The 23,902-nt window shown below is 43.2% G+C and overlaps 1 protein-coding gene and 1 non-coding gene across 2 annotated transcripts in view; both read right to left on the reverse strand.

The window, feature by feature from the left end:
- Positions 1-23,902, reverse strand: part of SZT2 (SZT2 subunit of KICSTOR complex) — a 227,496-nt gene that overhangs the window by 88,531 nt on the left and 115,063 nt on the right. The window lies entirely within an intron of this gene.
- On the reverse strand, positions 19,859-19,965 carry LOC117200218 (U6 spliceosomal RNA). Its single transcript, XR_004481699.1, has one exon. It is a non-coding gene; the product is annotated as a U6 spliceosomal RNA (small nuclear RNA).

Consider the following 23,902-nt stretch of genomic DNA (forward strand, 5'->3'; position numbering starts at 1 on the left):
GGATGGTTCAACCAGGCAGCCCCAGACAACGTCTAGGGGAGGCAGCCGTGCAGGGAGCTGCGTGCACATGTATGATCTGAGCACGTCTGGAGCAACAGATGCAAACAGTGTCACTAAGGAAGCGTGTGATGATCCACTGCCATTCTCCAAGGCTAGGGCCAAAAGAAATGAGGAAGCACTGGTATGTGATGGAAATCACGAATCCTGTATATTTCAAGTTATTAGTGGTTTCACCAACATACGTAATTGTCCCAGGGATATAGGATACCCTTTTTTTTTTGGTGGTACGTGGGCATCTCACTGTTGTGGCCTCTCCCGTTGCGGAGCACAGGCTCCGGACGCGCAGGCTCAGCGGCCATGGCTCACGGGCCCAGCCGCTCCGCGCCATGTGGGATCTTCCCGGACCGGGGCACGAACCCGTGTCCCCTGCACTGGCAAGTGGACTCTCAACCACTGCGCCACCAGGGAAGCCCCCTAGGATACCTTTTATTTTGTTTAGATGGAGAGGGAGAATCCAGGAGCTCACACTAGGTCCCTCCTGTGAAAAAAGCTCTTCATCCATCCAGGGCAGGGATCTGGGTGGGGGTCAGGAGCTGCTGGAGCTCTGGGTCCCGGCTACACCGGAGGGAAATGACTGCAGATAGTGTCGGGGCCTCACTGGGGCTTCTGTGAGGTGGACTCAGGTTCAGATCTCCATTTGCCCCCAGCCCCACACACTCCCACTCTAACCAGTGGACCTACTGGTATCAGGAGCTCTGGGAATCAATGTTAGGTCAGTGCCGATGCCCAGCGATCTCTAAAATATCTGGGGTAGCCACAGGCCCTGAAAGAGGGCAGGGTACTCAGAACCCCAGGGATCAGCTACTCTGTGCTCCTGGATGGCCCTGCTGACCCACTTGACCGGCCTCCCTCACCACTCCTCCTTGGAAGGTACATTAGTCAGGATTCTTTCCATTGCACATGGCAGAGAAAGTACAATGCATTGGTCTGTGTAACTGAAAAGTCCAGGGTGTGGAAGAAAAAGTTTAAATTCTGCATTGTGTTTTTAATGTGAGTTGGCTATAATTAGTACTTGTTTTTCTTACATAATTTCTGCAAGGGGGAAAAAATGTACAAATTGTTTTTCCAAATGACAAGAAACTCTACCATACTTACACTGCTGGTTGGTTTAAATAAAACAAAAGCACTGAAGTCATACTCAGCAGGTTAAATATTACAAGGTTGATGGAAAGTTCAATTTCCTATAACAAACTTACAATGAGTAAGTACAATTTCCTACAGTAAACAAGCATCATAGTCTCAAGGTTAAGGGTTATGAAACAATAAACGATTGTAGTTAGAATAGAATTTTATAGGAGAACTTCTTGCATACAAACTACTCAATATCACCATGACAAGATATAAAATAAGAATAAATGTAATTTGAAATAAGATCTTAACTCCATATGGTTAATATTCTCTCTCCCTCCCTCCCTCTCGCCCCCCCTTCTCTCTATGTATTCCTTGTACCTTTCAACTTACTCCTAATCTTTGCCACACAAAAATTATATCTAGCTCAATGCTTTGCCTTCTCAAAAGCCCTCATGGCAATAACTTCTCCTTCTCTCAAGATTCCTTATTTGTTGTTTCAAATACATTTCTAAACATACATGAAATAAGAGATTGGGGGCTTATAATATTTTATTTCCTCAAAGGATTGATACTCAGACATGGTTGGGTCCAGGGGCTCAAATATGGTCATCAAAGTGCTCTCTTTCTCTGTCTCTGTCTGTGTCTCTCTTCATCTCTCATCTCTACTTGATCTCTGGTTCAGCTGATGTGTTGGCTTCATTCTCTTCTACTGTAGAATTTTTCCTCCACAGGGACAGTGAAATGGCCACAGGTGGCTCCAGCTTGAACTCTCAGAAAAGGAGGGAGCATTTTCTTGATGCAGCTGACAGAAAACTCTCAGGGAAGTGTCAGGTTGGCCCAGCTTGGCTATGTGCTCATCCCTGAACTAATCACTAAGGCTAGTGAAATGGAATGATCTGCAGGCCTATGTCACATACCCATCTCTGGGCTCTGGGACTGGGGACTGAGTGGGGCTCAGTGCCACCTAAACCACATGGAATTAAAGGGGGGATGGTTCCCTACAGGAAAGTATGCCAGGCAGACAGACAACCTTGGTCTAGGACAAGAAGATGGAAGATGATGTAATATTGGGTCTATGGGAATCATAAAATTGTGACACTGCTCATCAAAGCCCACCTGGCAGTGAGGCCCAAGACCCCATTCACAGACTATAGAGTTTTTAATGCTGAAGTGGATTACCAAGAATACATTTAAGGAATATGAGTATGGTGTACCCTTGCTGGCATGGGTTGCTACCTGCCTCATTTTCCAGTACCGAATTGGGTATGAAGAGGTAAGCTGGATGGAAGCTCCAGGGCCCTGTAATTCCAGCATTGTTATCATCTGCTCTGAAGGTGCAGCTGCTACAGTGCAAAGGTCACGTTCTCAGGTCGCTGAGACCATCTTTAATGAGGGAGTGCAGGCCATTTGGAATGGCAAAGGGGTCTGGAAAAGAGGCTTGGCTGACGGCCTGGGGCAACCCTCAGAAGCTGTACTTACAACCTTGAATTACATAACCCAACTGTGCCTCCCCAGATGGAGGTGGGGAGTCAGCAAAGGGCTCTGCCAGGAAGTGAGCTGTGGTTGACAGTGGAGGGGAAGAAGTGGCTCCTTCTAGCAGGGAGGGTATGAGGCTCCTCTTATGGCCCAGATGTCCTACTCTAGGACATCGCCCCGATTATCGGGGATCACACAGAATCCTGTGTGCCTCGTAAATGGACCGTGGAAGCAGTTGGTACAGTTTCAAAAAGGCTGCCCCACAGCACTGAGGTCCATGCATGATGACACTGGGCCTTGGGGAGGGAACAGATGCTGGGGCTAATTAGGGCATGGCTCCTCTGGCCCATGACGGCAGAGGACATCCAAATAAAGTGGGACAGATGCGCCCAGTGCATTACGTGTACAACATTGCTTCCTGACCAGCCTATCTGGAGAGGACTCAGTGTGGCACGCTCTTAGAAACGGTGTACCTTGACAGTTGTCTTCTGAAACTGGAGAGTCAAAATTGGGATGGCACCGTTCCTCCCATGCCCGGGCATCCCACCAGGGGTCCAGAAGCATCCTCTAGGCAGAGGTGTGGTGGGAGAAGTTCTCAGTTTGTGCATTTCCTGTCTTTTTACATCCTCACCAAGAAATTGTGAGATTTTTGGGAATCCTTTTACTAGCAGAATTGTAATTGGCAAGGCTAGGGCCGCTCCCTGAAATGGACCCCAACCCAAAGGGGTTCCACAGAACTTACTAAACATGCATGGAAGGTTCTATCCAGATCAACAGTGGCAGCGGTGCTGGGGTGCAGATGCTTTAATCCATGCCAAGCCCTGGGAACGCTGCTGCTGGTGGCACTCCATCGTGATAGCTGCACTGGAGCCATGGCCACTGATGGATCTCATTTGGGACTTGACAACCAGGGGCCACACAGGGACAGTCTCACTCAGTATGCCACCAATCTGAAGGATAAGCTCCAGGTGGCTGATGGTTTGTCACCATGTGGCTTGGTGGAACACAGCACAGAAAACAAGATCGGAGCCTGCAGAGCAGACATCTGTTGTTTTGGCCTGCTCAGAAGCCACTTATCCTTCTTCCAGGGATCACACTCCACTCTTCACTTAGGGAACCACACCTCAGCCACTCTCAGTCTGTGTAGTTTAGGGATCAGGGACTAGGGGAACTCACCACAACCATCAGGCAAGAGATGAAGGTAGATTCCTGATGATATTGTTTAAGTCAGGGGTCGGCAAAGTTATCTACAAAAAGCCAGTAGTAAATATTTTCAGTTTTGTGGGCCATAGGTCTCTGTTGCGACTACTCAGCTCTTTGGCTGTAGACTGAAAGCCACCATAGATAACATGTAAACAGATAAGCATGGCTGTGTTTCCATACCAAGGTATTTATAAAACAGGTGGCAGGCCAGGCCAGATGTGGCCTACAGGCAGTAGTTTATCAACCCTTTGTTTAGGTACCTGGATCCCCTGAGCCTGAAGCTAACTGCCTTGTGATTTTTCAGTTAATGAACCAATATGTTCCCCTTTTATTTAAAGCAATTTGAGCTGGTCTTCTTGTCGACACGATGGCGAGGTTTCTTACTAATTTACCCAGGTACAGAGCCAGGGTTGCAGACTGGAGACGGGGTTTCACAATGGATCTGGTGACCCCAGGTAGGCAGGAGACAGCTTAGCACTAAAGGAAACCCCATGTCTGATAGGGGACTGGTCAGGATGCCTGACTGTTTATAATATGCAGCCACAGGGCAGGGCTGTTAACATTGTGCATCCAAGCAAACTCCCACCCGAGGGAGACCTGGAAGGGTGGCGGTCTACCTGCCTGAGGACTCTGACCATAACCCCGTGATCAGTGGAGCAGGCTGACCATAACCCCGTGATCAGTGGAGCAGGCTGACCATAACCCCATGATCAGTGGAGCAGGAAAGGCCCTAATGAGGCTGAGGAGAAGCCAGCCCTCTCTCTCGGTGAGGAGTGGGTAGGAGACGAATGTGAGGAGGATGACGAGGACGGGAAGGACGCCTGATGGCCATTTGGTAGGGGATCCTAGTGACGCCTTGATCCCGGACACCTACTCCTCTCCATGGGGATGCGGGAAGCCCTCTTCACAACACTTAATCTGGAGATAGCAGACGATAAGGAAGGAGAAAAGAGTATCACGAAGGGAGGGGTGGTGGATGGAGAGCTTGGGAGCTGGAGCACATGGGCAAGGGGAAACGTACCAGTCACTCAGTTGATGGCTTAGAGGGTGGTTTTGCCCAAGCTGGACACCCCCACCTGTCCAGGGGCTGCCTCCTCTGTGGGGCATGCGGATGCTCCAAACACTTGCTACCCTTCATGTGTGAGTCCCTCTCTGTGAGGAAACAGGAAACTCCAGCATCAATAGACTTTCAGTTCCTTAAGGGGGTCAATCTTTTCCTGGAGGAGAGAGGAGTTGGGAGCCCATATAACTGGACTAGTTTGGGGTCCACTCTTCCTTCACCTGCTGGCTGAGCAGATGCCAAGGGATAGGATGGGGCAAAAAGGCGCTCTGCCCAGGATGGGAGATGACTTAGAGTGGCAGGTTTCAGGTATAAGGGTTTGAATTAAGAAGTGATTGCAGGGCTTCCCTGGTGGCGCAGTGGTTAAGAATCTGCCTGCCAAGGCAGAGGACACGGGTTCGAGCCCTGGTCAGGGAAGATCCCACACGCCGTGGAGCAACTAAGCCCGTGCACCACAACTACTGAGCCCACGTGCCACAACTACTGAAGCCCGCATGCCTAGAGCCCGTGCTCCGCAACAAGAGAAGCCAGCGCAATGAGAAGCCCGCGCGTTGCAATGAAGAGTAGCCCCCGCTCTCCGCAACTAGAGAGAAAGGCTGCACGCAGCAATGAAGACCCAATGCAGCCAAAGATAAATAAATAAATTAAAAAAAAAAAAGAAGTTACTGCAGAGAGACTAGCTGATGCCCATATTCCCCTGGATGTTTCTTGCATATCAGCTCCCGAGCCCTTTCACACCCAAGAGCCTGCTCTCCATCTTTGTCAGAGACTGAGCTCAGGCAGGGGCCTGGGAACTGACACAGGGCAGGGGCAGCCTTTACCAGTGACTGTGGGGCTCCCCTGCTCCTTGGTCAGGACAACCCTGCAGGGTGGTCCTCAAAGTCCCCGTGTGGGATCAAGCCAAGGTTACCCTCCATGGGACTTTGCTCAATACCCCACCCTCACTTGACCCCCTCCCTGCCTGGTGACCGCCTGTCCCTCCCACTGACTCCTCAGTGTTTTTTCCCAGGAACTCTTAAATCTCCTGCATACAAATTTTCCTTTCAGGGTTTGCTTCTGGGGAACCAAGTGGTCCTATGAGCTGACAGCTGTGACAGCACAGAGCAAGGAGGTGAGATGCCTGTTTCCAGTGTTGAGGTAGTGACCCCAGGTCATCGGGAATGGGGAGGCACTCTCGCACGCGTGTATGGGCTGCAGAAACGTTTGGAGTGAGCTGTTTGCACGGTGTGCAAGCCCAGCTTTGAGAATCTGGAATGGCCGAAGCCAGAGAGTGTGGGGATGAGTTGGCCAGGTTTCCCTGAACAATTTTAGACCCCCTAGAATCTGGGGGGGCCACCTGCATTCCAGCTCTTAGTGAGGGAGGAAGAGAGGGAGGTTGGGATCAGAGAGGACGACACAGGAAGCTGGAGGTGATGTAGGTCAAATTCTCAATAGATGAGCCCTGGGGAGCCGGGAGATAAGCCCCAATCTGAGGGTCCCTCAGATGGGCTCCAGACCTGGCTAGATACCGTGCCCAAGTTTGGTGCATGGAGATTCCTGGCTCTCGTGGCTCCCCATAGGGTCCAGCAATGGGCAGACAGCCTTGGGGCCAACCCAGGACAGTCCAGGGCTTTGTGGCATGAAACTCTCCACCCTCTCCTGTCCAGAAAATGTGTACAGATTGTGGCAGTGAAGGGTTTGTTATAGCAGACCGTGCCCGTGGGAGAAGAGCTTGGCAAACATGGCATTTCTCCTGGGGAAGGGAGACCAAAGTGGACAGAGTGGTGCCCAGGAAAACGAGGGAGTGGGAGACACAGGACAGCAGCCCCCGGCCGAAGGACCAGCTTCCGGCTCAGCTCCTAGTGAATCCCAGGACCCGTGGGTTTGCCTCCGTAGCAGTCACACACTCCTCAGCTCCAGGGCATCCTGTGGGCATCACCACAGGTTTTGGTAACCACCGAGGGTCCCCTTCAGGCCAGCGGGGGTCGGGGGACAGGTCCTGGAGGAGACTGTCCTGAAGAGCCAGGATGGGACTGGCAGGCACGTCTGTGAGCAAAGCTTCAGGGATGAAGGCGAGGATGGGGTGGGAAGGGAGGAGGGGGACGTGGGCTGGGCTTGAGCCGGAAGAAACTCCTGGGCACAAGCAAATAGCACACCCATTTCTCTGCTAAAGACCAGAGGCATCTATTGAGCAGGAGAGGGCGGGAGATGAACCGAGGCCTTTCTGGGGGTGCTAGGGGACCGGCCAGCAGGTGGTGGCCTCCATCTGGCTAAGGATGCAGGGGGTGGGGGGCGGTGTTTACATGTTGCTTTTGACAGAGAGGAGAGGGGAGGCTGGAGTCACCACGGAGAGAGGGAGAGAGAGCAAGGAAGAAAGGTTGGGGAGAGGGGAGGGATGTGCAGCTGCTGTGCGCAGAAGGACTTGGTGGAAGGAGCCTGAGGGGAGCGCTGGACGCCCCTGTCATCTCACAAAGCCTCAGAAAAATCGACACGTTATCTAGTGCTGCCTTTGGAGCTGGAATTCTGTTTATCTGGGATGCAGCCGCATGCGGGGACTGGCCTCAAGGGTGTCAGGGGAGAGCCAGCACAGCCCTGGGTGGCCCACTCATATGCAAGCGACATGATAAGCCAGTGAAATCCAGAGAAGGTTCAAATGAAGGCGTGAGAGAGGCCTCTGTGCTCGGACTCCAAATGAAGACCTCCTGTTTCGGCTTCTCCCTTTTCCAGGACAAACATGACTCCATGCAGACCTAGAGAGTGTGGTTAGTGGGAAGAATGGCTTCAGGACTCAGAAGGCTCCCTCCAGCAGAAGGAAGAGGGAGGGCTTTGCTGCTTTGGAGACCGATCCTGCCTGCTGGGTCCTGGAACTGAACCTGCCCTGCCTGGGGGATATTTCAGGGCACATGTGCCTGGGGAAAAGGGGGCTGGGGAGCCCATAGTGTCTGCCTTGAATTTGATCCTAGGCTCGTGAAGTGTGAGCCCTTCAGAGCTATAGGGCCTTCAGAAAAAAATTGAGGGACTTGGTGAGACCCCAGGAAAAGCAGTGGGCTTGAGCAGATGACACAGGCCGTGGTGGAGTGGAGGAGGGGCCCTCTCTCCAAGGTTATGTGAGTCTCTCACTGCCAGGACTCTCATCTCCAGGGCTGGCCTTTCAGGAAGCAGGAATGTCTAGATGTGATGCTTGTGAGGGGAGCAGGTGGAGAAATCTGAATTATATAGCTGCTGTTGGGACCCCAGGGCAAAGCCCTCTTATATCTTGCCTGACTTGGGTATAGCCCACTGGACTTTCATGTAAGTGAATAACCTGTTTATGATGATCTGAACCTGGACCCTAACTCTGTGTTACAGGACAGCAAAGTGTGCAGTGCCCTCAAAACAGTGTGGGCCTGGGAGGGCTCCAGATGAAGAGCTAGCTCCTCAACACATGAAATCGAACTAGCAGTTCTACTAACCTGGTCTTCCAGTCTGGATCACAGAGACGCAAAATGATTTGATTGGGGCCGTTTGGCCCTTCTCCAGTGGAGCATTACTCTGGGACAAGGGTTCCCAGAGTATGAAAGAGCCATCTGAAGCTACTGTCTTCAAAAGGTAGCTTTGTGTATAGCAGGTGCAAGGTTCCCGGGACTCCTCTACTGCCTGTGCTGAGCACGAGGACAGCACCCCAGGAAACAGCTGCTAACCAGAAGACAGAATGAATAGACTAAGGGAGAGAGATGCAAAAGCACTGGCTGCAAAAAATAAAAGAATGCAAGAAAAGCCATCCTGTGATACGGGGGCAATTGTTGCATTTGTCCCAGTAGCATGTTTCTTTCTTCCTGTTGGTGACACCTGTTATTCCTTCGGGGGATATCTCCTGAACTGCGAGACTTCTTGGTGTGAAGGTCACGGTGTCCTGCCCACCTGACTTCACCCAGACCCTCAGGGAGAGGTGTGCCACCCAGGCCTGGCCAGTCAGAACGCCCCATTCCCTAGGACACAGAGATCAGGCCAGAGGAGGCATCTGATCTACGCTGGACCAATCACCAGTTGTCTGGGCCCTGCAAACATACAGATGCTGAGAGAAACAAAGGCTTTTTCTTTGGTGTTGCTAAACTGAGAATATGTGAATTTGGAACTGTCGGCACCTATCTCCCCTGGCAACATGGAGGAAATCCATCTAGAGCTGGAGAGGAGATCAATACACAGAGGGAAGCAGAGGGAGCCCTGGTGGCATCGAGGGGGGCGCTGGGTCCACTAGGCACGATGCTAGAGCTGCCCGTGGCCTTTCCCCTGGAGTGAGCCTATGAATCCACATCTCCCTTTGCTTTTTTTTTTTTTTTTTTTTGCGGTATGCGGGCCTCTCACTGTTGTGGCCTCTCCCGTTGAGGAGCACAGGCTCCGGACACGCAGGCTCAGCGGCCATGGCTCACGGGCCCAGCCGCTCTGCTGCATGTGGGATCTTCCCGGACCAGGGCACGAACCCGTGTCCCCTGCATCGGCAGGCGGACTCCCAACCACTGCGCCACCAGGGAAGCCCTCCCCTTGCTTTTTTCTTTTCACTTCTTTCTCTTTTTTCGTTTCCTTTTACTTCTTCTTTTTTTTTTCTTTTCTTTATCTTTTTGCTGAAGCTAGTTTGAGATGGATTGTAACTGAAAGAGTCCTGACTTCTATAAATAGCATAAATTCATTAATTCATTCATCAAACATTTATTGAGTGCCTATCATATACCAAGAAGTGACTTATATATCCCAGAGCTACAAGTATAAACAAGTGGATTTGATCCCTGCCCTCAGAGAGCTTACTGTTTTCTGAATGAAAAGAATCCCACAGGGCTTCCCTGGTGGCGCAGTGGTTGAGAGTCTGCCTGCCGATGCAGCGGACACAGGTTCGTGCCCTGGGACGGGAGGATCCCACATGCCGCGGAGAGGCTAGACCTGTGAGCCATGGCTGCTGAGCCTGCGCGTCTGGAGCCTGTGCTCCGCAACGGGAGAAGCCACAACAGCGAGAGGCCCGCGTACCACAAAAAAAAAAAAAAGAATCCTGCAATCAATTATTTTATATACTAATTCTAAGAAGCACCATGAAGAAACACCTGTAGAATGAAGCTCTGTGAGGGCAGGGTCATCTCTATTGCTCATTGATGTATCCCCAGGCACATAGGGGACGCTCAAAAATACTTACTGAAAAAAATGAACAAAAGACGAAGTTCCAGACATAACAGAGGGGAGGTGCGAGGGTCAGGGAGAGTTTTTCTAGGAAGCAATATTTAAGCTGAGATCTAAAGAACAGGGAGACCTAAATGGGAAGAAAATCTAAAAAAGAGGGGATATATGTATACGTATAACTGATTCACTTTGCTGTACAGCAGAAACTAACACAACATTGTAAGGCAACTATTACTCTAATAAAAATTAAAAAAAAAAAAAAAAAGAACAGGGAGGAGTTGGCCAGGCCATAAGAGCAGAGGGGCAGAAATCAGGGCCCAGACACCTGGTGATTGGTCCAGTGTAGATCAGATGCCTCCTCTGGCCTGATCTCTGTGTCCTAGGGAATGGGGCATTCTGACTGGCCAGGCCTGGGTGGCCAATGGTGAGAGTGGCGGGCGCGGAGGGAGCCGGCCTAACTGAAGGAGTAAGAGGAAGCAGCGTGGCTGGTGTATAGGGTACACGGTAGGTATGTAGTGGGAGACGAGGCTGGGGATGGGGGTGCCTCACCAGAGGCTGCAGTAGCTACATTCAGGATCTGGGTCACAGTCCCAGGGCAGTGGGAAGCTCGTGTTCAGAGCAGTGAACAGGGCAGTCAGGGTCCTCAGCGCAAGGGTCTTAAATGGAAGTGAGAATGAAAAGTGAGTAGGGGCCGAGTGAAAGCAGGGTGTTGCCTTCACCCTGGTGAGAGATGAGAGATGATGGAAAAGAGGGCACAGCCAAGAGATATTTACAATCATTACCCTCAAATGAACAGAAGTAATATTCACATACTCAACGGGAAATGACCTGAGCTGAAAAATGATTGGGTAAATAAATCAATGAGTTCCATGGAAAATTAACAAAAGAATTATATACCAGGACATATCCTAGCCATGCAAAAATTCTTTTCCCACCATGAAGGAAAAGTATTGCACAGATCCACAGATTAAATCAGGTTACAAAGGGGGAAGTTTTAGGTTGGTCTTAGGCTTTGCCTCAGTATTTCTAAGTGCTAGACAATAGGGAGCAATGATTATAGTTTTGGGTGAAAAAGATGGTGATACAAGAATTCTGTACCCCACAAATTGTCATTCATGTGTGAAAACAACAGAAATACATTCTAGATATACAGAGAAGGATGTAGAAAATGTATCACGTGTGTGTCCTCCCTAAGTAAACAACCTGAAGACATATTTCAGCTGCTCAGGAGATGAATTAAAATTAAGAACTTGAAAACGGGAACACTGTAATATAAAAGGTTTGGTTGCAAGCATTTAAAATGAACTAAATATATCATAAGACTTGAACAAAAACAACAAAATATATATGTTGAAATGCAAGCTGGATTTATAAACACACAGTACATTTTAAAAGACAGGGAAATGAGAGAACAGAGGGCAAGACAGGTAAGGATACACTAAACTCTTCACCTGACATAAAGTAAGGGAGTGGGAGATATTGATTGTTCTTTACTTTCCTAATCAGAGAAATAGAGGTTTAGGAATCTAGTTGGTAAATATAAAAGTCAATCACCAGTAAAATGCAAAACAGGATTACTACCTTTTAAATCGTGGGAGGTGACAAAAGAAAATAGAAGATGCTACATAGCAAAAAATAGAAAGTAAAGGATTCCTAAGTAATAGAGATGCAATGTGAAAAACGATTGTAAAAAAGAATCTGATACTAAGATTTCAAATGACTTCAATAAAAAAGGGGTGAGGAGTGGAGTGCAGTTAATGATCTTATCTTATTTGGAGGAAATTTATTAGCTGATCTGATTCTTGACATTAATAGGAAAATTTGTTTCAATATTTAACAAAATATACAAGGACAACCACTAGAAGTGTAGAAACAGAATGCAGATCTTCCAGACCACAAAAGGAACAAAGACATGCTATCAAGCCTCAAAAGGCATGAAGAGAAAAAGGATATCAGAAAAAATGATCCACAGAAAATACAGACCAAAATAGTAGGCATAAGACCAAATACATCAGTAGTCACAGTAAACCCTTATTTGCACGTATATGATGGGTTCCCCAGGAAAGAAATGACAATCAACTATAAAACTATTAAAATCAAGAAAAATGTTCAGGAAGGATGCCAGCAATAAGACCAAGACACCAAAATCAATAGCTCTACTATTTGTCCGTAGTAATCAATCAATGACAACAACTTCGAAATATCTAGGAATAAACTTAAAACAATGTGTGCAAGATAAGAAAATGACAAGCTATCCAACAGAAAAATAAGCAAAGGTTATGAACAGTCAGTTCACAGAAAAATAAAAATGGTTGGTAGACATAAAAACAAGTTCAACCTCACTAGTAATCAGAGATATGGAAATTGAAACAATATTAATATCAAAAGTGAAAAATGATCCTTAATATTTAGTGATGGTGATGAAGTGGGGAAACACATTCTCATAGGAATAAAAATCTGTAACATGTTTTTGTAGGGCAATTTGGGAGTGCTTTAAATTTAAATGCATGTGTCTTTTGACCCAGCAATTCTTCTTTCAAGAATCTATTTTACAGAAATATCTACACTCATGCCAAGATACTCATTGCAGAATTATTTATAATAATAAAAAAGGAGGGAAACAAATATCTAAACGTAGAGGAAAGATCAATTAAATTACAATACATCTATATGTAAGAGAGGGCCAAGCAGCTGCCCTGCTTCTCTGCTTAGGTGATTTTAACATTTCGCCTTGAAAAAAACCTTCTCCATTCAGGGAAGGATAGCTTTCGTGGTATCCATTATTTATGGCAGTGTTCGTTAGACAGGCACCCCTTGCCCTGAGAGAATGGTGAAATGAAGCTTTCTGTGGCTTCATCAAAGCGGGATTCTTACAGATGCCCTCGCTATGGAGGTTTGGTCTTTGAGGAGAAAGTAAACTGATTTACATGAGAAGCACAAGTCCTCTGAGGAGGGGATGGCAGTTGTAGCCTCTCTTCTGACATTGGAAGTTAAGGAGTCCTGACAGGTAGAACACTAATGCCCTGATGTAGGTCTGCTGGTAAGAAGAACACAGTGGTTTCCAGTGGCGAAATCACCATGAAGGAAGGGGGAATCTGGGCTCAAAAAAAGTATCTAAGAGATCATAGGGAAAGCTGTGCTTTTAGGTCAGAGCACCTAGGCATGGTAATGTTTTGGGGAAACTAGAGTTAAGTTGTAACTCTACTAAGAAAGACCCAGGCCAACAAGGTGAGCATCAGAGTAGAAGAGCATGCATTGGGCTGTGGGGGCCAGGTTCAACAGGAACACCATGTAGAGTCAACTGAAGAAAAAATACTAGTGGCTCAAGGGGGTCAAGTTGACCCCTTCCATGGAATGTCATTGGTGTTTATGGCCCTCTATAGCAACCTGACCTCATCTCCAATTACTGCTCCCTTCCTCACTCTGCTTCAGACACAGAAGCCTCTTTGTTGTTCCCCAAACACGCTAGCAGGCTGTTGCCAAGCCTTTGCTCTCACTTTGCCTAGAAAACTCTTTTCTCATATTGCCTCACTGCTTGCATGTCTGTTCAAACATTACCTTTTGAGTGAGGTCTTCTTTGTTCACCCTCTGAAAAACTGCAAACCTCTTTTCCTTCCACATGCTAGCACTCCCTATTGCCTTTCTCGCTTAATTTTTTTCCACACCACTTATCACTTATTTATTTTTTTTATTGTTCATTTCTAATCCACCTCCTCCCACCCTCATTAGAATGTAAGTTTCACGAAAGCAAGTCTTTTGTATGTTTGGTTCACTGATTTATCCCCAGGACCTGGAATAGTGCCTGACACATAGCAAGTGCCCTATGAATATTTGATGAAAGAATAAATATGTACTCATAGAAAAACCTTTAAATACATAAGTAAAAAAAAGCAAATTGCCAAATAACATGTATAGTATATCATTCATGTAAAAATAATATACGTGTGTTTCTGTGTGTGTGTGTGAATAAAGAAAAAATATCAAACTATATGGAGAGGAAAATGGGATGGGGGTAATTAAAGTGATTAAATTTTTTTTTTTTTTAGCGGTACGCGGGCCTCTCACTGTTGTGGCCTCTTGCGTTGCAGAGCACAGGCTCTGGACGCGCAGGCTCAGCGGCCATGGCTCACGGGCCCAGCCGCTCCGCGGAATGTGGGATCTTTCCGGACCGGGGCACGAACCCGTATCCCCTGCATCGGCAGGCGGACTCTCAACCACTGCGCCACCAGGGAAGCCCAATGAATAACTTTTATAACTAACATTAAGATGGTAACAATTTAAGAACAAGGTCCAGACTTTTGGTGTTGGCAGCATAGTTTACATCAGATTTGTTCTCTTGAAGATAAAAATAATAAACTCTGGTCAAAATATTTTTTAAATGACTCGAAGCTACTGGAGAATGACCAAAAAACAGGAAGAAACTTGAGAGAATTCAATTCTTGAAAGAATAGAACATGCTAGGTGAGATCCATGTTTATATGGTTTCTCCTCAGAGAGTACGTCCCAGTTCTTGCAAAGTGTTGAGGATAGAGAACAAATAGAAAGCTGTAGCCTGATGAGTCGGAGGACAGGATTTAGGGCTGTCAGAGCAGCAGGAACTTGAGGAGGGAAAACGAGGAAGGAAGGAACTACAGAAGGTGGAACACCAAATCTGTACATAAATTTTCCTCAAATCCTTGGTTGACTCCTAAACTACATGAGTGGAGAGACTCCAAAAAAATTAAGGGAAAATACCTTCTAGAAGTCTGAAACAGCTGAGCAGAGACTTCCATAGCTCTCCACTTCAAGGGAAGCAGTGCTTGGAGTTTGAGCGTCATCATGTTAGGGGGAGCTTTGTAAACACCACAGGCTTTCCACTGAAATTCCAGAAGGACAATGACTGGGACCAAGGAATTCTCCCTAGGAATAAGGCCAAAAAAAAAAAAAAAAAAAAAGACTTATAATAAAGCATAAAACCAAGCTTCCACAAGCCCAAGGTGATGTACCAGTAATTTAACTGCCCACTAGAACAAAACTCAACCTTCTTCTAAGGAAGATAACAGAATCCAGAATCTCCACAATGTTTTACCTACGATACCCAGTATACAATAAAAAATTATTAGACATATGAAGAAACAGGAAAATGTGACTCTTAGTAGAGAAAAAAAAATAAGGCAATAGGAACAGACCCTCAGATAACCCAATGTTGGAATTAACAGACAAGATAACTGATAAATATGTTAAAGAACTCACAGGAAAAGGTAAAAATAATGTGGTAAATGGAGAATTTCAGTAGAGGTACAAAAACTGTAAAATAACAAAACAAAAACCACAACTCTGTGAATGTGAATTAAATTGTACACTTTAACTGGGTGAAGTGTATGTTATGTATACTACATCTGAATAAAACTGTTACATATATTTTAAAAGGTCAGTGGAAATCCTTGAACTGAAAAATATACTAAATGAAATAAAATACTCATTGAATAAGATTAAAAGCAGATTGGGAAAATGGAAGAATAAGATCCTCCAAAAATTCATTCCTCCATAAAAACAACAAAAGAATTGGAAAACGATTGACAGGATGAACATATGCAGAACTCTGGAAATTAACCAAGAGCTTGGAGTAACCTGGGGAATGTGTATTCAAGAAAAACGGTTGAATCTCAGTAAAAGCAGTAAGTTTTGTCACATTTAAACTTGCTCTAGTCTCATCTCCCACTCTCCAGCTGGATCTCTTCCAAAGACTTGTTCTCAAAGAAGTGTCATTGTTTGGCCTGTCCCTAAAAGACCCCAATTACAAGGCTAGTTTGAAGCAAGCTCATATACACAGCCTCCTCCTGAGGGGAAGGAGGGGGTGTTTGTTGAAAATAATTACAGGCAAATGTTTTAACTTCATGGCTACCTGAAGCAATGAATAACAGCTGGGGGTAGAAGAGACTAACCAAAAAGCTTAAAAGGAAAATCTAGGGAATGAGATGATCATGGGGTCTTGAAAAGCTCTGTCATATTCCTGGGGATCTACAAGGCCACATACATGTGTAGAGCTGTGCAGAAAGCCAGAAGACTGGAGAAAGCCCCAAGCTCTCACTTATGGCTGACCTTGAGGGCCTGTGTAAATAGGAAGTAAAGGCTTAGGTGGAGTAGTAAACTGCCTGACTGAGTGTTGAAGGTGCATCCCAACACACACACAGAACCCCTTGGCAATGACTTATTCATTCCAGTTTTTAAGGAAATCTCTCTCTGTCCAATCATTTGCTGACCACCAAGCTAACCAAGCAAAAACCTCATTGGCCACACACAATAAAGAATATACACTTTAAAGAATTAGTTCAGAGAAGTCACTAAAAACAAAAATAAACAAACAAAACCCCACACAGCTACAAGTAACAATAACAATAAACGCTATTGGGGGGGGGCAATGATTTCCAAGTTACCACATAATAGTATTTAAAATGTCCAGTTTTAGTGAAAAATTATTATTGTTTTTTTCCTGTGAATACAAAAAAGTATTCACAGGAAAAAGGGAATTAACAAAAACTGTCCCTGAAGAAGCCCAGATGTTGAAACTTCTAGACCAAGACTTAAAATTGACTATTTTAAATATATTCAAAGCACTGAAGGAAACCATGTCTAAAGAACTAAAGGAGATTATGAAAATGATGTATCACCATTTAAAGAATATCAACAAAGAGACAATAATAAAAAATAATCAAACAGAAATTCTGGAGTAAAAAAATATAATTAGAATGGAAAAATCATTAGAGGTCTTCAACAGCAAATTTGAGCTGGCAGAGGAAATAATCAGTGAACGTAAAGATAGCTTCAAGTTATAAAAGCAAAAACTGACAATTAGAAGATCAGAAAAGAAATGGGAGAATTAAACAACACTATATACCAAGTTGACCTGACAGACATCTATAGAATATTCTACTCAACAACAACAAAATGCACATCCTTCTCAAGTGCACATGAATTATCCCCCAGAACAGACCATATGTTAGGCAATAAAACAAGGCTTAATAAATTTAAAAGGACTGAACTCATACAATGTATGTTCTCCAGGCACAATGAAATAAAATTAGAAATAACTGAAGGAAATGTGGGAATTCACAAATATGTGGAAGTTAAACAACACACTCTCAAACATACAAGAAGTAAAGAAGAAATCACAAGGGAAATTAGAAATTACTTTGAGAGGAATGAAAACAAAAACACAACATATCAAAACTTATGGGATGCAGGAAAACAGTGCTCAGAGGGAAATAATGTAAAGATGTACATTCAAAAAGAAGAATGATTGCAAATCAATAACCCAGCTTTTCATCTTAAGAAACTAGAAAAAGAAGAGAAAATTAAACCCAAAGCAAATAGAATAAAAGAAATAATAAAGATTAAATCAGAAATAAACAAAATACAGAATAAGAAATCAATAGAGGGACTTCTCTGGTGGTGCAGTGGTTAAGAACCTGCCTTCCAATCCAGGGGACACAGGTTTGATCCCTGGTCGGGGAACTAGATTCCACATACATGTTGCAACTAAGAGTTCACATGCCACAACTAAGGAGCATATGTGCCACAACTAAGGAGCGAGCAAGCCGCAACTAAGAAGACTGCTGGCTGCAACTAAGGAGCACACATGCTGCAACTAAGACCCAGCACAACTAAAAAATAATAATAATAAAAAAGAAATCAATAGAGAAAATCAACAAAACCAAAAATTAAATTGGTTTTTTAAAAAGAAGAACAAAATTTACAAATCTTTAGCTAGACATGACAAGAAAAAAGGAGAGAAGACTCAAATTATTAAAACTAGGAATAAAAGTGGGGATATTACTGTTGACATATAAATAAAAAGGATTATAAGGGAATACTATAAACAATTATGTCAACAATTAGATAATGTAGATTAAGTGTGCAAATTTGTAGAAAGGCTCAAACTACTGAAACTGACTCAAGAAGAAATAGTCCCAATAGATACATAATAAGTAAAGAGAGTGAATTAGTAATTAAAAAAAACCAAAACTGTCCATGCGTAAAAGCCCAGGCCCAGATGGCTTCATTAGTGAATTCTACCAAACATTTAAAGAATTAATACCAATTTTTCACAAACTCTTCCAAAAAATAAAAGGAAACAGTTTTCAACTCATTCCATGAGACAAGTACTACCCTAATACCAAAATCAGACAAAAATACCACAAGAAAACTACAGACTAATATGTCTTATGAAGATAGATACAAGAATCCTCAACAAAATAATAACAATCTGATCAAGCAACATATAAAAAGAATTATACAGTTGACCAAGTGGGAATTTATCCCAGGAATGCAAGGTTAATTTAACAGCTAAAAAATCAATTGATGTAATACACCATATAAATTGAATAAAAAACAAACACTACATGATCATCTCAATAGGCACACACACACACACACACACACACACACACACACACACACACACAAACATCTGACAAACTCCAACTCCTTTTCATGATAGATACTAACCAAACTAGGACTATAAGAGAATTTCCTCAACATTATATGAGGCATCTATGAAAAACCCACAGTTAACATCATACTTAATGATGAAAGACTAGATGATTTCCCTCTAAAATCAGAAACAAGACAAGGATGTCTGCTCTTGTCACTTTATTCAACATTGTACTAGAGATACTAGCCAGGGCAGTTGGGCAAGAAAAGAAATAAAAGCCATCAAGATTGTTAAGGTAAAAGTAAAACTATCTTTATTTGTAGATGAAATAATATTATATACAGAAAATCCTAAAGAATCCACTAAAAACTATTAGAACTAATAAATGGGTTAAGCAAGTGTGCGGGATTCAAGATCAAAACACAAGATCCAGAGACAAAATCAACTGTATTTCTGTATAGCAATGAACTCTAAAAATGAAACTGAGAAAACAATTTTATTCATGATAGCATCAAAATGAATGCAATATTTAGGTATAAATTTACTGAAATATGTGTAAGACTTCTACATTGAAGACTGAAAAACATTGTTGAAAGAAATTAAAGGAGATCTAGATAAAGAGAAAAACATCCCAGTTTCATGGTTTGGAAGACAATATTGTTAAGCTGGCAATAGTCTCCAAATTGGTCTGGAGATTTAATGGAATCCCTATCAAAATTCCAACTACTCTTTTGTAGTGATTGATAAGATGATCCTAAAATTTAAAAAAAATTAACTAATTAATTAATTTTTAGCTGCATTGGGTCTTCATTGCTGTGTGCAGGCTTTCTCTAGCTGCGGTGAGCAGGGGCTACTCTTCATTGTGGTGTGTAGGCTTCTCATTGTGGTGGCTTCTCTTGTTGTGGAGCATGGGCTCTAGACACGTGGGCTTCAGTAGTTGTGGATCACGGGCTCTAGAACACAGGCTCAGTAGTTGTAGCACACAGGCTTAGTTGCTCCGCAGCATGTGGGGTCTTCCTGGACCAGGGCTCGAAACAGTGTCCCCTGCATTAGCAGGCGGATTCCTTTTTTTTTTTTTTCAGCATCATGTTTTAATTAAGGGAGCATATTCATTGTAGAGAATATATTGACTATCGTAAATGTGACTCCTCATTACAGCCTTAAAATTTTGTCAGGTGGATTCTTAACCACTGTGCCACCAGGGAAGTCCTGATGATCCTAAAATTAATATGGATACCTAAAAGACCCCGAATAGCCAAAACAATCTTGAAAAGGAAGAACAAAGTTGGAGGATTCACACTTCCCAATTTCAAAACTTACTACAAAGTTTCAGTAATTAAGACATCAAGACAGTGTGGTACTGGCATGAAGATAGCCATATAGATCAATGGAATAGAATTAAGAGTCTATGGTCAGTTGATTTTTTTTTTTTTTTTTGCAGTACGCAGGGCAAAAATATGGAATGCTTCATGAATTTGTGTGTCACCCTTGCGCAGGGGCCATGCTAATCTTCTCTGTATCGTTCCAATTTTAGTATATGTGCTGCCAAAGCGAGCACTGGTTAGTTGATTTTTTTTTTTTGCTGTACGTGGGCCTCTCACTGTTGTGGCCCTTCCCGTTGCGGAGCACAGGCTCAGGACGCGCAGGCTCAGCAGCCATGGCTCAGGTGCCCAGCTGCTCCGCGGCACGTGGGATCTTCCCGGACCGAGGCATGAACCCGTGTCCCCTGCATCGGCAGGCGGACTCTCAACCACTGCGCCACCAGGGAAGCCCATGGTCAGTTGATTTTTAACAAGGATGCCAAGACCATTCAATGGGAGAAAGAAGAGTCTTTTCAACAAATGGTGGTGGGATAGTTGATTATCCACAAGTGAAAGAATGAATTGGACTCATACCTCACACCATATAAAAAAATTAACTCAAAATGGATCTAAGAGCTTAATATAACAGCTAAAATTATAAAACTCTTAAAAGAAAACATAGAAGTAAATCTTTATGACCTTGGATTAGGCAATGGTTTGCTAAATATGACAACTAAAGCACAAGCAACCAAAGAAAAAATAGATAAATGGGACTTCATTGAAATTAAAAACTTTTGCACAAAGAACATTATCAAGAAAATGAAAAGACAACCTACAGAACAGGAGAAAATATTTGTAAATCATATATCTGAAAAAGGGCTTTTAGCTAGAATACATGAAAAAAACTCTTACAACTCAATAATAAAAAAAAAGACAAATAATCCAACTTGAAAATTGGGTTATTTTTTAATCCAACAACCCAAAGAATCTGAATAGATATTTCTCCAAAGAAGACCTAGAAATGGCCAATAAGTACATGAAAAGATGCCTCCTGATATCATTACTCATCAGGGAAATGCAAATCAAGACTACAATGACATATCACTTTACAGTCACTAGGATGGCTATAATAATTTTATTTTTATCTTTTAAAAATATTTATTTATTTTTGGCTGCATTAGGTCTTCATTGCTGTGTGGAGGCTTTCTCTAGTTGCGGCGAGCAGAGGATACTCTTCATTGCAGTGCGCAGGCTTCTCATTGCAGTGGCTTCTCTTATTGCGGACCACAGGCTCTAGGTGTGTGGGCTTCAGTTGTTGCAGCATGCAGGCTCAGTAGTTGTGGCACGTGGGCCCTGGAGCACGCCGGCCTCAGTAGCTGCAGTGCGCAGGCTCTAGGGCATGCAGGCTCAGTAGTTGTGGCTCATGGGCTTGGTTGCTCCATGGCATGTGGGATCTTCACAGAGCAGGGATCGAACCCATGTTCCCTGCATTGGCAGGCAGATTCTTAACCACTGCACCACGAGGGGAGTCCCTAGGATGGCTATAATAATTTTTAAAGGACAATAACAAATGTTGGCACAGCTGCAGAGAAATTGGAACCCTCATGCAATGCTGATCTGAACATAAAATTGTGTAACTGCCATGGAAAACAGTTTGGCAATTCATTAAAAAGTTAAACAGAGTTACCATAAGACCCAGCAATTCCACTCCTAGGTAAATACCTAAGAGAAATGAAAACATATGTCCACATAAAAATGTATATATGAATGTTCATAGCAGCATAATTCATAATAGCTAAAAAGTGGGAACAACCCAAATGTTCATCAACTAATAAATGGATAAACAAAATATGGTAAATCCACATAATGTAATATTATTTAGGCACAAAAAAGGAATGAATTACTGATTCATATTACAACATGGATGAACCTTGAAAAAATATGATTAAGTAAAAGCAGCCAGGCACAAAAAGCCAAATATTTTATGATTCTATTTATATAAAATGTCAAAAATTGGCATATTTATAGAGACAGAGAGTAAATTAGTTGCCAGAGATGGGGGAAAGGGAAAATAAAAAGTGACTGCTAACAGCAATGGGATTTCTTCTTAAGGTGATGAAAACATTCTGGAATTAGATCATGACGGTGATCGCACAACTTTTTGAATACACTGAAAAAAAACAACCCAATAACTGTACACTCTAAAAAGGTGAATTTTATGGTATGTAAATACATCTCATATAAAAATAAGAAGGCTGGACAAAACAGAATCAAATATTAGGGGACTTGAAGACAGGTCAATATATATAATCTAGACTGAAGCACAGAGAGAAAAAAAGGTTTAAAAACAAGAGAGAAAGAACAACTTATCTATAACATGTGAGATAGCAACAAGATAATACCCATATAATTGGAGTTTCATAATGAGAAGAGAAATAGAATGGAAGAGAAAACACATTTAAATTCTTTTTTTTTTTTTTTGTGGCCACAGAAGCAGCATGCCAGATCTTAGTTCCCTGACCAGGGATCTAACCCATGCCCCCTGCTGTGGAAGTGAGGAGTCTTAACCACTGGACCACCAGGGAAGTCCCTGAATTCTAATTAGAGAAGTTTTGCCTTAAAATGTCTTAAATTTGATTAAAAATAAATAGGAACACCCAATCTGGGAAGGTCACAAATTCCCAAAATGGATAAATACAAAGAAAATCACACCTACATATATCATAGTCAAACTGCTGAAGAACAAAAAAATCTTAAAGCATCCAGAAAAAAAGGACACAGGGGAACAATTATAAGAATGTCAGCTGACTTCTCATCAGAAACAATAAAAGTCCAGAAGACATGAAATGATATTTGTAAAATGCTGGAAGAAAAAAGATTGTCAAAGTGGAATTTTATATTGAGTGAAATATATATTTAAAAGGAAGGTGAAATAAAGACACTTTCAGATAAGCAAAAGTTGAAAGAATTCATTGTCTACAAACTAACTACAAGAAGTACTAAAGGAAGATCTTCAGGTGGAAAGAAAGTATTATCAGATGGAAAATTGGATCTCCAGGGAGGAATAAAGAGTACTAGAAAGGGAATATATATGTTTAAAAATAAAACAATTATTTTTATTTTAAAAATTCTTTAAAATTCAGTTGTCTGTTACCAAAGCAAATGGTAACAATGTATTGTGGGGTTTATAAAATATTGTTCTTATGAAATATAGCACAGAAGATAGGATGAGGTATAAATGGAATTATATCATTGTATACTATCCTATGTATGATGTGATGTAATATTAATTGAGCATAGATTATGGTAAGGTATGGATGAATACTGTAATCCCTAGAGAAACCACTGAATAATAACATAAAGAAGTATAGGTAAAAAGCCAAAAGACTCCAAAGAAGATATATGAACGGCCAATAGGCACATGAGAAGATCTCAACATCCTTAACCATCAGGAAAAGGCAAATCAAAACCCCACTGAGGAAACTTGCTCAAGCCTTTTAGATAGCCTCATCCACCAGAGGGCAGATAGCAGAAGCAAGAAGACCTACAATCTTGCAGCCTGTGGAACAAAAACCACATTCACAGAAAGACAGACAAGATGAAATGGCAGAGGGCTATGTACCAGATGAAGGAACAAGATAAAACCCCAGAAAAACAACTAAATGAAGTGGAGATAGGCAACCTTCCAGAAAAAGAATACAGAATAATGATAGTGAAGATGATCCAGGACCTCGGAAAAAGAATGGAAGCAAAGATCGAGAAGATCCAAGAAATGTTTGACAAAGACCTAGAGAATTAAAGAACAAACAGAGATGAACAATACAATAACTGAAATGAAATCTACACTAGAAGGAATCAATAGCAGAATAACTGAGGCAGAAGAACGGAGAAGTGACCTGGAAAACAGAATGGTGGAATTCACTGCTGCGGAACAGAATAAAGAAAAAAAAAATGAAAAGAAATGAAGACAGCCTAAGAGACCTCTGGGAAAACATTAAACACAATAACACTCGCATTATAGGGGTCCCAGAAGGATAAGAGAGAGAGAAAGGACCCGAGAAAATATTTGAAGAGATTATAGTCGAATACTTCCCTAACATGGGAAAGGAAAGAGCCCCCCAAGTCCACGAAGCACAGAGAGTCCCATACAGGATAAACCCAAGGAGAAACACGCTGAGACACATAGTAATCAAA

Source organism: Orcinus orca, chromosome 1, assembly GCF_937001465.1.
Source record: "Orcinus orca chromosome 1, mOrcOrc1.1, whole genome shotgun sequence".
NCBI lineage: Eukaryota > Metazoa > Chordata > Mammalia > Artiodactyla > Delphinidae > Orcinus > Orcinus orca.